Raw genomic sequence first — 14,081 nt, forward strand, 5'->3', positions numbered from 1 at the left:
TGCACCGCAAATTAATTCGATGGGCTTGGTCACTGAGTGGGGAATGGAGGGAAGGGAAAGGACAAGTACACTGAAAAGCATAAGTTTTTATTTAAAAATAATGTACATTTCCAAAGTTAAATCTTTGGGATTATGATTAGCCTTCAAGATATTAAAAGGATGTATTTAAATTGGATATTAATTTAAATATTAGTCTTAAAGATGAAGTTAGTTTATTTTTTCTCAGTGTCTTGGCTTCCATCTCACTGGTTTAATTGCCTCTTTAGCATTGAATTGTTTGGCGCCCACGTCTGGGCCAACTCTGCTGGCTTTATCGTTCTTGGCCCATCTCTTGGTCAAATGGCATTTTGTTGGCTTTTTTTTTTTTGGTGGCTTTTGCCGATTTTCCACTCTTTTTGTTCGGTTTAGATTTACAGATTTCGCCACAGAGAGCTGGAGAAGTCGACTTATGTAATTGGCGCTACATACGCGACATCCAAAAGCTCGATCCGCGATCCATATGCGTACCCCGTAATGGCCGGGTCGTCGTTTACAGAATTGTTGACATACCACCAGGCAAAAGGTTGCCACTCGAACAACCACAGTGAACACTGTGGCCACGAGGACCGAGGGTGTCTGGACGGACGGGACGGACAGTATCGACTGCCTCCACTGGCGACGACAACGACACGATGTAAGACAACTAAATTAAGTTATTGTTCCCGGGCTTAGCTATTTTGTTGTTAGTCGATATTTGGGTACTCTACAAAAATTATAATTCCTAATAAAAATGAAAGTTTAGAAATTGATATTTTTTTAGAAAAAAGATCAACTCCAGCATACTAGTAATTTATATCTATTTTACCTAATCTTACCAAGGAAATAATTTCCATTATTAACACTCTTCATAGTGTTTCTATAAACATTAAAGCATTTTAGAGAAGTTCGAACCTGAAACTCTATAATCATTATACGAAAAATATCTTTAAAATATATTTTATTATACAATATCAATGGTCTATACTTATTTTCTACCATTAAAAATATTTATTTTCTAATATTACTATTTACAATTTTAATTAACCTTTATACTCTTATATATTTTAATCTAATAATCGTGAACCTGACTGAGAATGTCCTTAGATATGAAAATTTTTCGCCTGTTTATGTTTATTTCTCCCACACTTACTCTAACCAAAAGTCCAAACCGAAAAGCCCTTGGAGGAGTCTGAGCCAAAGTTCTAGTTGCTATCTAGGCGGCTTATCTGGGGAATCGTGATCTTATTAAGCCGGGGCCTATACACTCGGAAATTATTTGCAATTGGCGCAATGCCTTATTGGAATGCAAAATATGCCATTAGTGGCAGAAGTCGAGACTTGGCCAACCGAACAGCTTCCCAGACTTTGCGACTTAAGGGCCCTAAGGGCATGGTTTAGGCCATTGGTTTGGATGTGGGTTTTCGGGTCTTGAGGAGGAAGGAGATGGCTGGCAATGGCAATGGGTATGAGCATGCCACTTGCATAGCTTACAAGTTGTAAACACGGCATTGTTTTGGCCACTGTTCCCTAATATATATACCAAAACAGAAACTAAACTAAATGCACTTGGGAAAATGTATTAACCTAAAAAGGTAAAAGGTATTTGTTGACTAGAGGACTAAGACATTCCATAAACACTTCAATCTTTATAATTTTTCGAGTGTAAGCTGCATTAAAAAAATATCGTTGATCGTGTTCGCAGTGCTCCTAGGACGAGGCTTTGCAAGCTCCTGGATTTGGCTTGTCGCCTCATCTAATTAAGGAGCATTTGGTCCACGGCGGCGTCTGCAAGATCTGTTCATGATTATTGCCCCATGGTTATATCGCTGCCAGTAGCCTGCCGGCGAATGACAAATATGCTGGCGGGACTCGAAATCCCCAAGCCCCCTGAGTCTCAGGTACCAGTCCTCAGACTCCCAAGTCCCAAGCTCGAGAGCCCAGACTGCTGTTGTCTTCCAAGGAAGCAAAAGTTAAGGCAAGTCTGTGGCCAGTGACTTTTTAAATAAAGATATTTTCGCCCTCATTACGCGCCGAGTCCTTTTGTTTATTTGCTGACTTTTTTGGCTTATTTTTTCGGTGGCCGATGAAGTGTCGCTGATTGCGCGTTGCATTGTTTTGGCCAGGTCGAAACGCGGCGATGATGGCGATAAGAAAATGCATGTGGACTGGTCAGGGATTTGGGTATGTTGGCTGCCGATTTGATAAGCTGCCCCACCGATAAAGATTTCCATGGAAGTTGCTATACTTTATTTAATTTCCATCTTTTTAATCGGGGGTCGGGATTAGAAGAAGGGCTTAGAGCCCTGAATGACTCTTAACTCTGTTATTCCCACACAATGAACTTGTTTTACTGGAGGCTATCCCTGCCTCGGCTCTACCATCTTTTCTCCCACATTGTTATCGCTTTGCTTGCCTTGAGTTTGCATTTTTATTGCTTTGTTAATTTTAAATAAGCCACGCGACTTTACGTTCGCACAAGTCTGCTGTCCTCGTTAAAGGAACTTCGTTAGAGAACTGAGCTCCAACCTTCTGAGCAATCCGAATTGAGCTGTCTACTTCTTTTCAGACGGAGAAGGATCAGTCTCGTTCAATTGTCAGCGGGTTGTCACACAAAATGATTTACAGATGACGATCACTGGGACGGACCTTGGCCAAGTGGCGCCACAACAACCGAGAGTTGGCCAAGAGTGATTCTTGTGGGAGCAGTTGGCCATAATACCAAGATGGACATTAATAAAAAGACTTTTCAATGCTCTAAAAAATGTAAAAAAATAAAATTAAAATTCTGGGCTGGATTTTAAAGATAGATTTCATTTGATGGAAGATTCTGATTACTTCAGATATGAATAGAAATCTGAATCTATTCTCTTTGAGGATGTTTTTAAGCTTACAGTTAATATTTAATATGATTGTATTTATTTCTAAATCCTTCTTAAACATAACCATCCTCTCTAATAGAGTATCAGAGATATTCTGCGATGCTGCATCTTGCAGTTTTTATAGATTTTTAACGCCCCGATCGTGAATTCGTCTGACCACAATTATTTTAAATGCCAGAGAAGAAAGATTTCGAGTTCTTTAGCCTTTTCAGTTCAAATCTTTTCGGTTCGAATTTTATTCATAAACAAGCGACAATAAAAATGTGCCATAACAAGTTAAGGTTATTCTTGTTTAACGAAATAAACAACTCATAAAATTATGCTACACCAAAAAAAATATAGCAACAACTGCAGGGAGAACAAGAAAGTTTTGTTTATATTTTCTGTAAATTTTTGTTCACACCAATTAAATTCAATTAGCTGTCAGCAGCAGTCGCCTCTATGGTTCTATATATGTATATATATCTATATGTATCTGATAGATAACCCGACGCCATGTATCTGTGTGTGTCTGCGGCTAACTGTAGCGCCACTGCCTCATAAAAGGTTAGTTTAAACAAATAAACACGTGGAATTTAATGAAGAAACGTGTGTGGCTCTATGAATTATATGAGAGCCAACACTGTTGGAGGAGGTTGATATGTTAATGCTATAAGTGGGGAATATTTAAAATATTTTAGAAGGCATTACTACGCAGGTACTGGGTATTCTCCCTCTAAATAATTATGAGTTTATATCATAAATATCTTTTATTAAACTTATTAAATGATTTCTTCCATAGAGAAATAAAATCTTTTAGTCTTAATGAGGCTTTCTTTCTTCGTCCCATAAATCCCCATGTAAAATGGCAAAAGGAAAAACAAACAAAATTGCCAAAGACTTGTGGTCAGCAAGGAATGTGCATAAACATTTGCAAAACTTTTGATTGCGGCACTAAAAATAAAACGCAACGACGCCCTGCAGCCATCCAGCACTAGGGGAAACGTGTGAAATCGCATTAAAAGTGAAACTAAAACTTGGACTGAGAATGGGAATGGAATTAAGAGATGCTGTCCATGAGGAGGTGAATCGAGAGGGAGGGACGATGAGATGAGATGACGACGCGCCTAAAACAAACAAATAAAAGTTGCAACTAAATGGCCAACTAACAGCATCAACAGCATCAACTGGCGGCGGCACGCTTTAGAAATTTAATTAAATCGCCAGAGAAACAATAAAAACTACACCAGAACACACACATATGAACAGAGAGAAAGAGGCGAAGACTTTTATTACGCACTGTATGCGCGCTAGTCTCCGTAGCAATAACTCAAAAAATACTTGCCCCGTGTATCATTAAAATCAAAAATCACCCACGCTGGGTGGGATTTGGATTTGGAGGCGAGAGTGAATCGTATTGGATCGGATGGATCTCGGGATTTGCTATTAAAATTGTTTAGATGCACAAATAAACACTAGGCGGGGGAAAATCGTTAAATAAGGCTAAGACTAGTACGTCTCCCCAAAAGAAGACGTCCCTCATTTCGTAAACAATATTTCAGAATTAAGAGATTTTTTGCTTGGAAGGTTAGTACATGTGTACTTTGATACAATTGATGGCCTTGCAAATAGAATTGTTTTTAAACAGAGCTCTTAGATATCCCATTTAATTTGAGTTTCTTGTGAATATTATTAAATTCCTAAGACTCATAAGAAGATAATATTAATCTTGAAATTATTATTCAACATAAAAGTAAACTTCCCCTTCTCTAGACCAAAAACTAAATTCATTTCCCATCAAATTCTTTCGTCAATCAGTGCAAACGCATCTTTATCTTTCTGCTCACATGGCGGCCGAAGGAAAATGGACCAACCCTTGCCAGATTTTTTACTTCCTTGGGGTAAGGAAATTAGTATGCAACCCTTTTGGCTTTGATAAAATAAAAATCAGTAATGTCAAGCGTGGTTTAGCGATACGTCATCGTGATTTGGCAAATTTGACAGCCGCAAAAGGATTGGGATATGGTCCTACGAAGGGGGTTTGTTTTTTTTGCATAAATTGCTCAACAATTGGGCAATGTGTGTGCTTATCCCGAACTGGGCTCATTCATTCATTGAATACGTTTGGCAGCTGAGCGATTACGGCCATGATTTGCCAGAATATCAAATGGCAAACAACAACTGCAGCACGTTGACATCTCCAGATTACTCGCAGAATATGTATAATACCCCCCCATTTCCCATCTAGGGTTGCGTGTCCTGGGCAGATTTCTCATTTTGGTCGCAAATCGAACTGCCAACTTGCCAAATTGTTCTCTATCTCACCGGGAAGGTGCGTGTATGTTTGTTGATATATATTTTTTTTGTATATGCGGGGGAAAAACAGTTGAACAAATTGAATCTACAGATACTCCGGTATTAACCCTCAGCATAAGTAAAAAAAAAATTGAATTATCATTTGCTGGTGCATCAGACTTAATTCGTTTTGGCGCTGTACGCGTGCGCACGCAAATTTCTTGGTCCTCCAGGTGGGGGCTTTTTGGTCCTCCCCTCCCTAAGCCAGCCCCTTCCGTGAGCCAGGGCTTTGGCTAAAGTGTCCCCCCTGCTGGGGAACAAACACAAGCGACTGACATAATCGTGATATATTGACACGCAGCCCAGTTGCAAGTTCATCTTGTCTCAGTCACCTCAGCCTCCGAAAGAAATCGAAATCGAAACAGTCAATGAAAGAAGGAAATATTGCAATAAGGATAACTTTAACTCATCAAATATTTAGTGCTTAGGAATAATCTCTTCCTTAAGCCAAAAGTTTCAATTTAAATTAAATTTCAGAGGGGCTACCCCCGCTCTACATATATCCTTTTTGCCCATCCCCTGCGAAATCCATCCATCACAAACACACTTCCACTAGTAATACAGCAAATAAAAACGTCATCGATCAGGGAGCTTGGCAGGACGCCAAATACTATGCAATATATGAAGCTGTAGAATACAACAAAAAAATAAAATTGAAAAGAAAATCGCTGACAAATTAAAATGCAGAGCCCTGAATCCTCGAATCCCGAAAGCCAAGTCTCACTCACTGGCTCAATAGATTTTCCGAATACCCGATGACGAATGCCGAAAGAATTAAGATGGATCACATGACTGAATGACGCCAGTAAAAAATTCAAGTAAAAAAAAAAGGACTACGCGAAGAATCGAAGAGTTGAACTGGCCATACAATGGATAAAAAGGAAAAACCAGAAAACCGAAAACAGAAAAACATCTTCGAGATACGATTTGCCATTTGGCAGTTGCCCTCCTGAAGATGATTCAGCAGTTAGGCTACCTACTACCATTTCGACTACGTATATTCGAATATATCGTCATGCTCGTGTCACTCACTCACTCATTCACTCACTCACTCAGTCAGTCACTTTTTGTGTAAATTCCAAGTCAGAAACATCAACAGCAGAAGCAGCGGCAGCCGCCAAAAAGAGTTTAAATTTCAAATTGAATCGAAACGAAGTAAATGACGTTGAAAACTTGAACGGGATGGGGGGAAGAGGTAGTGTTTTTGGATTTAAAATGCCTTAATGGTTAATATACCAATGGATCGGGAATATTGTCGAGTCATGGCGCCACTTTCCCCCCCAGACTTCTGTTGGGAAAAACTAAAACAGGATATGAGCGTGGCAATGAGTAGCATACGGCAAATCATTTATAATGTTTGAATTTTTAATAAATATTCTCACAACGCACACACATCACTGCTGGGATGGTATTTCCTTTACCCTCCTTTACCCCCCACCCTATTATCCTTTTCCAGGTCCTTTGTTGGGTGCTTCTTTAATCAGCGCAGGAATCTGATACTTGTACAAAAGGCTTTTCTTTGTAAACACACTTCCTGAACTTTACTTAGTAACAATGGGATGGGGGCTGGGAATGGGCTGAGACGAGGCGGTATTGTATGAATTGTGCGCATATTTACACATATGAAAAACATGTTAACCAGAAAATTAATTATAAAATTTTCAAAAACCTTAACAATGTCTACAATATGGCGTTGATTTTACTCAAACAAAAACTAACTAACTGTTACTCTACAATGTTCTTTGGTGGGTGGGTGTGTGTGTGTGTGTTTTTCCTAGCCAACTTTTATACAGGACCTCCAATAATTTTGTTTATTAATCAAGTGTTTATAGTTTTTCTTGAGAACAGGATACATTTTTCAAACATAGATTGTCTTGAGGGGTTAAGGGTTTAAAACCTTCCTACATCCATACACTCCATAAAAAAACTTGATAGAAAAAATATAAGCTAGTAATCGATTTGAAAATATAATTTTCTCATAGGGATAAATTATAAAATTTTTAGAATGTTTTGTTTATTACATTTTCCTTAAATTTCTACCAAAATATTATACAAATTCATACAATCACCCTGTATTTCCAGCAAACATCGACTTTATTTCCACCTATAAGAAGAGTTCAGCAAGTGAAAACCATATAAATTACACACACTTACCCATGAAACAACACGCATCTAGTTGTAGACATTGTTTGATGGAGCAGGCCACTGGGGGGCGAGAAGACGGGAGGTCCTTCTTCCTCTCCTGCTCCTGCCAACAACAATAAGGAAAGCAACAAAAAAAAATACCCGTAATTCATACTTCCTACATATAAGAAAATTTACAATTTCTTTTCTTTGGCAAGAAATCCTTACCACCGACCGACCCACCCTCTCTCCACCAGCCAGGGGCTAAGCAGGAAGGATATGGATATTGTGCTGCTGCGAAATTAAACAAGGATAAGGCCAGAATCAGGGAAGGAGGAGACAGAGTGGGTGGGGAATACAGAATGCGATGGAAACGTGCACAAGTTGCGGTTTGTTTTCTCAAACCAGAGCCGGAAGAGGCATTCTTCAGTCTTCCGAATGAGAATCAAAGGTCTGAGTTTGGCGGATGCAAATCTTGGTATTTTTGAGGATGCGGGTCGTCAGAACACAAACTGAAATGAATATTTTCTTAAATGAGAAACCCCCCTTATGGGTATCACCCCCCCCCATTTTCCACCAACTGTTGCCCACTGACAGCTGTTGTCACCTGTCTGGCGACCTCAAAAAACTGTAAATCACAAAAGGCCAACAACGAAAAAAGAAACCAACAATAAAAGGTAAAAAGATGATAAAGAAAAAAAAAATTGCTGTGAAATTATGATTAACATAATGTGTGGTCTGCGCCCACATAACGGTTTCTGTTCAGGACCCCAGGACCCGCAGACCCTACTACTACTATATTTTATACCTCTCGTAAATAACGGATCAGATTGCATTCACATAAAAATTATATTATGTACACATTATTTATTTTTTTTTTGTTGTATTTTTTTGCCAGCAAAATTATCATAATAAGAAAAATTATGAAAAATTATGCAGGGTCGAGGGGCGATCGGGTAAGTAGGGATACCCGTTTGCTTGAAATAAAAGTATCGAATTAGCGAAATAATATCGGATAACCTCAGAGCCCCAGCAACTACTACTGAACGAAATTGAAAAGAAATATGGATGGAAAAAATAAAAAATTCCACTTGAATTGTCAGCCGGCATGCTGGCGCTCCTCAAGACCAAAATTAAAAAGAAAGAAGCTTCAAAATCTCAAACATTATTGTAATTACTTGTATGTGTATCGTTGTCAGCTGCTGCCGAGGAGAAAAAAAATCAATACCACATTTTTGTAAGCCTTTCGATAATCTCCCCGCACTCTCCTATCTCACAAATAGATAGTTGCATGTTGTTGCCATATTTATAAGTAGTTATCCTTTCCCTTCCAACGACCACAACCAAACACAAAGCCATGGAACTCCCCTCGTCTCTTATTTTTCACTTTTTGTTTGCCCAAGTGCATTAGAATCGCCGCAGAGCCACTCAAGGATTTATGAAATAATTTTTTTCCTCCTTCCTGGCCATTCTTTTGCGATTTTTAACAACAATAAAGACCGAGAGACCTTCTTTTTTATTGCTTTTCCTTGGGCTCAGCGGATTTTGGTTGCGGCTTCTGCGGGTTTCCTCTGTTCTCTGCTGTTAAAATTGCATTCGAATTGACAAAGAATTGGCAAGACCATGCTATGGATGTGAATTGAGGAGCAACAGGCGCACCTGTCCACGTTTTTTGAAACCTTTTAAAGAGGATATTACATGGATAGAAGTCTTTAATCCTGGAAATCGGGGAATGTTTGGAATCTTGGGAACCTTATTGGGAAGAGCATGTCTGTGACCCAACTAGCCCAAAACAAAGGCAATATATCATCCGATTCTCCCCCGGTTAACGGGCGGACTATCTCAATCGATTTTTAGATCGATTCTACATAATTCTGCATCAAAATCTGCAATTGAAATTTTTTATCTCATTTTTTCAAATTTTTCAAGGAGTCCCCCTTGAAAAATCCAGGATGTTCATAGATGACCCTATGAAAAATCCAGGATGTTCATAGATGACCCTTGGCGGATCCATATCTTGGCCAATTCTCACCCGATCCCCAAGCGGATTATCTCAAACGGTTTGTGGGTCGATTCTCCCCAATTCTGCATCAAAATCTCCAATTAAAATTTTTGATCTCAATTTTTCAAATTTTATTAGGGGGACCCCTTGTAAAGTCCAGGATGTTCATAGAAGGTCCTTGCGGTGTCTATATCTTGGCCAATTCTCACCCGATCCCCAGGCGGATTATCTCAATCGATTTGTAAATCGATTCTACATAATTCTGCATTAAAATCTGTAATTGAAATTTTTTATCTCATTTTTTCAAATTTTTCAAGAGGTCCCCCTTGAAAAATCCAGGATGTTCATAGATGGTCCTTGCTGTGTCCATATCTTGGCCAATTCTCACCCGATCCCCAAGCGGATTATCTCAAACGGTTTGTAGATCGATTCTCCCCAATTCTGCATCAAAATCTCCAATTAAAATTTTTGATCTCATTTTTTCAAATTTTTCAAGAGGTCCCCCTTGAAAAATCCAGGATGTTCATAGATGGTCCTTGCGGTGTCTATATCTTGGCCAATTCTCACCCGATCCCCAGGCGGATTATCTCAATCGATTTGCAAATCGATTCTACATAATTCTGCATTAAAATCTGTAATTGAAATTTTTTATCTCATTTTTTCAAATTTTTCAAGAGGTCCCCCTTGAAAAATCCAGGATGTTCATAGATGGTCCTTGCCGTGTCCATATCTTGGCCAATTCTCACCCGATCCCCAAGCGGATTATCTCAAACGGTTTGTAGATCGATTCTCCCCAATTCTGCATCAAAATCTCCAATTAAAATTTTTGATCTCATTTTTTCAAATTTTTCAAGAGGTCCCCCTTGAAAAATCCAGGATGTTCATAGATGATCCTTGCCGTGTCCATATGTTGGCCAATTCTCACCCGATCCCCAAGCGGATTATCTCAAACGGTTTGTGGATCGATTCTCCCCAATTCTGCATCAAAATCTCCAATTAAAATTTTTGATCTCATTTTTTCAAATTTTTCTAGGGGGACCCCTTGTAAAGTCCAGGATCTTCATAGATGGTTCTTGCCGGGTCCATATCTTGGCCAATTCTCACCCGATCCCCAAGCGGATTATCTCAATCGATTTGTAGATCGATTCTAGATAATTCTGCATCAAAATCTGCAACTGAAATTTTTTATTCCATTTTTTCAAATTTTTCAAGGAGTCCCCTTTGTAAAATCCAATTCTCGCCCGATTCCGAAGCGGGTTATCTCAAACGATTTGTAGATAAATTCTCCATAATGCTGCATCAAAATATGCAATTGAAATTTTTGATCCAATTTTATTAAAATTTTTCGAGGCCAAATGTCAAATCCGAGATATTCACATATGACCACTTTCCGTGTCCATATCGTAGCCAATTTTGAGCTGATCCCCAAGCGATTAAATCCAGGAAATCTTTGCAAAAACACATCATTACTCCTATGGACCATTCCCACTGACCCATAACCCAACTCATTTCACCTGCTCACCTGTAATTCCGATTCCCCGCCCGCCCACGCACACCCACCATCAAATGAAATACAAAAATTAAAGGCAGAAAAATGATAAGCCATAAATTGCCCGCCCAAAAGTCTTAAAAACAAATACAAGTTCTCCTCCGCTTGGAAGCAATTAAAGAAGCGATGAGGACTGGAGACTGGGGACTCTGGACTTGGTCTTGGTCTTGTAGATAGAAGAGTTGCGGTTGTAGATACAATTAAAACTACAATTTTTCATATGCAATGGCAATCGGTGTGATTGCAGCTGCGTATCTGTTGGGTTAATTCGTATCTTGGCAATCGATCGAATTGCGAATAAAAAAAAAAGAAACTTTCAATTAGAAAAAGTCTAGTTTCAAGTATTAGAGGAAGGCCTAGAAGATATCGAAGTTAAAAATGGAAAGGGTTGTGGATTGTTTGGATTTGTGGGCGTATTAGGTAATCTTTGTTATGGAATTAGTTTTAGATACTCTAACTAGGAATAGAGGTGTTCAGAAAATGGGATTAAATAAGAAAGAAATGATTAGGAATTTTTTTAAGTCTTCTAAAAAATAAATCAATGCTGCAAGCTTTTTTAAATACTTCTTAAGATTATTATAGAGTATATTGTAGAGTATTAAAAAATGCTTTAATTTAAACCAAGTTCTATTTGGCTAGTTCCGATTGCGTGTTGCCAACTTTGAACGTTGGCAACTAATTCGATTTGTTTGGCTGGCCATTAAATTCATAAAGGATCTTCATGGTGCAGATCTCGCTTTGCGGTTCTCTGCTGCCCGCTAACATATGTTGCATTAATTGTTCATGTTGCCTCAAAAAGCAACTCATGTTCAATGAGTTTTATTGCTGCTCGACACACACTGAAACACCGAAACAAAACAATCTTTACATTTTTCTCCTTTTTTTTTTTTGGTTGCTGGTTGTATTTCTTTTCGAGTTTTTTAAGCTGGAGTGCAGGCACGAAACAAATGAAAAGAAAAATTGCGCACAAAACATTTTTCATTACGTGATTTTCGAGCATGCCACAAAGGGCAGGGGCAGGGGCAGCGTGGCATCAAGGCATCAAGGCAGGGACGAAGGCAGGGGCTCTGAACAACCGAAGTGGCGACAGCCGGCAAAGTGCCATGTATACAACATGCTGAGGGGTTAACAGCAGCAGAAGCAGCATCCCATAAGGATCCCATCCCATCCCATCCTATCCGATCGGATCGTCTCCTTGGTCTCTCGGATCTCGCAGAGCCTCGGCCTTTTTGCATTCCCACACGCGATCCCAATCGCCGCGGCCAAAAACCGAGCTAAACAGCAGATACAAATGTATCTATGAGCTGCAGTCGCGACTCGCGACTCAATTACAATTTATTAAAAGCCGCGCAAACTGATTTATAACCGGCCAACTCACTAGAGTTCAGGCCAGGAGGATGTCTAGGTTTCTACAACCTTGGACCGTGGGATATGGGTAGTTGGGTCTATAAGAGATTTAAATCAAATAGTTAAAGGTTACTATTTATATATTTTATTTTAACAGAAACTTCTGAAAAAAATATATAGCACAAAAAAATATTCAACATAACTCTCTAACAATATTTTAATCTTAACTCCTTGCTGTATTTTTTATCCCCCAGGTAAGCCATTAGGCCCAAGGTATTCGATTCACGTGTCTGGCCAGTTGACTTAGTGTCTGGAGGACTTGGCCGTCTTGTTTTGGCCTTTTTGGACTATGGGCCTAGTGGGGGCAAATTGGCGGCTTATTTGTGTGTGGAAATTGCCTGCCAGACTGTAGCCTTTGCCGTTGCTTCTGCGGCTGCCCCGTTGAAAGGTGGAAGGAAGGTGGAACCTCGGATCTGTTCTGTGATGGGGGGAAGACTAAATGGGGAAATGGAGCTTCAACAATACGGCGCCTTGGGTTGCTGGTGGTGACAGTTGCTTGTCAACAGCATACACGATCCCCCAGAGAGGAGCAGCGAGGGGATCATGATCTATGAAGCCTGACAACAACTACAATAAAAAAAGCTGTTAGATGTTGCACAGATGATCTATGGCTTGGATTATGGAGAAGGGTAAGGGTACATGTTTTATTTTATCAAGTATCTTCTTAAACCTATTTTACAAACTGTATCCCTCATTTCTTATATCAGTAAACTTTCCCAGGCCCCAAACCAGTTTTAAAGGCCTGATTTATTGTCAACCAGTTCGAAGGCAGAATGCCAAAATAACAGTTATATGAACAAGGACCCCTCAATAAAATTTAAAATTAATGCATTTAACACAAAATATGATTGCCACAATTTAAGTTCCGAAAGGAGGAAACCCACAATCAGCTAAACGTTGCACGTTGCCTGTGAGAAATTAACGAGAATTAAGCGACCTGCCCACCTAATGCTCCAGATACAGCGACACATATCTTCCATACCTTACTTTTTATTATATATTTTGTGTTTCTTGCCTTTTTTTTTTTTTTTGAAACGAAACTAGCAATCAACAGCATTCCTTTTAATTTCAACTTTTTGCATTGGTCCTCGTCCCGATGGTCCGACAAAAATCAAAAAGTCCAAATCAAAACCAATAATAAAGTTAAATCGATAATTGAGGTCAGGTCGGGCGAAGAGGTATTTTTCGGGGATCTTAAATCTGAGGGCGAAAACATTTTCGGGGCCTTTGGCGCACATACGTGATCGTTTAACTGTAAATTAAATATAATTTACCAATAATCATAATCACAATATGCAGTTTCTGTATCTGTTTCGCTTTTGCTCCTCTTGTATAGTTTTTTTTCTCCCAGTTTTAGTTCGCAAATCTCGACGCCGCGCCGTCAAATTTGAACGCTGATCTTGAAGGTGATTTGATCCCCTTAAGCCAGACGCATAAATCATCATCTGGCGGATACATTTTCTGGATCGATAACTGTCCAAACGCGCGCCTCGCAGCTGATGGCCAAAAAAACAGGCCCAGAAAATAAAACAAAAAAACGTAAAAAAAAAGAATTTGGCGAGTTCGCTGATCGATTGGATATTTTGTTTCATTTTTCATATATATTGTAGATTTTTTTGCTGGGGTCTCACGCTCCTCTGATGAACGTCTGACCGGGTGCTATAATTAAATGCTAAATTCAAAATCGCATAGACAGGCATATGTTAGACCAAATTGAGGCTGAACGCTCAACAAATTAATCTGTGAACCATAAAGGTCTTTTGTATGG

This window comes from Drosophila ananassae, chromosome 3R, assembly GCF_017639315.1.
Source record: "Drosophila ananassae strain 14024-0371.13 chromosome 3R, ASM1763931v2, whole genome shotgun sequence".
NCBI classification, from domain to species: Eukaryota; Metazoa; Arthropoda; class Insecta; order Diptera; family Drosophilidae; genus Drosophila; species Drosophila ananassae.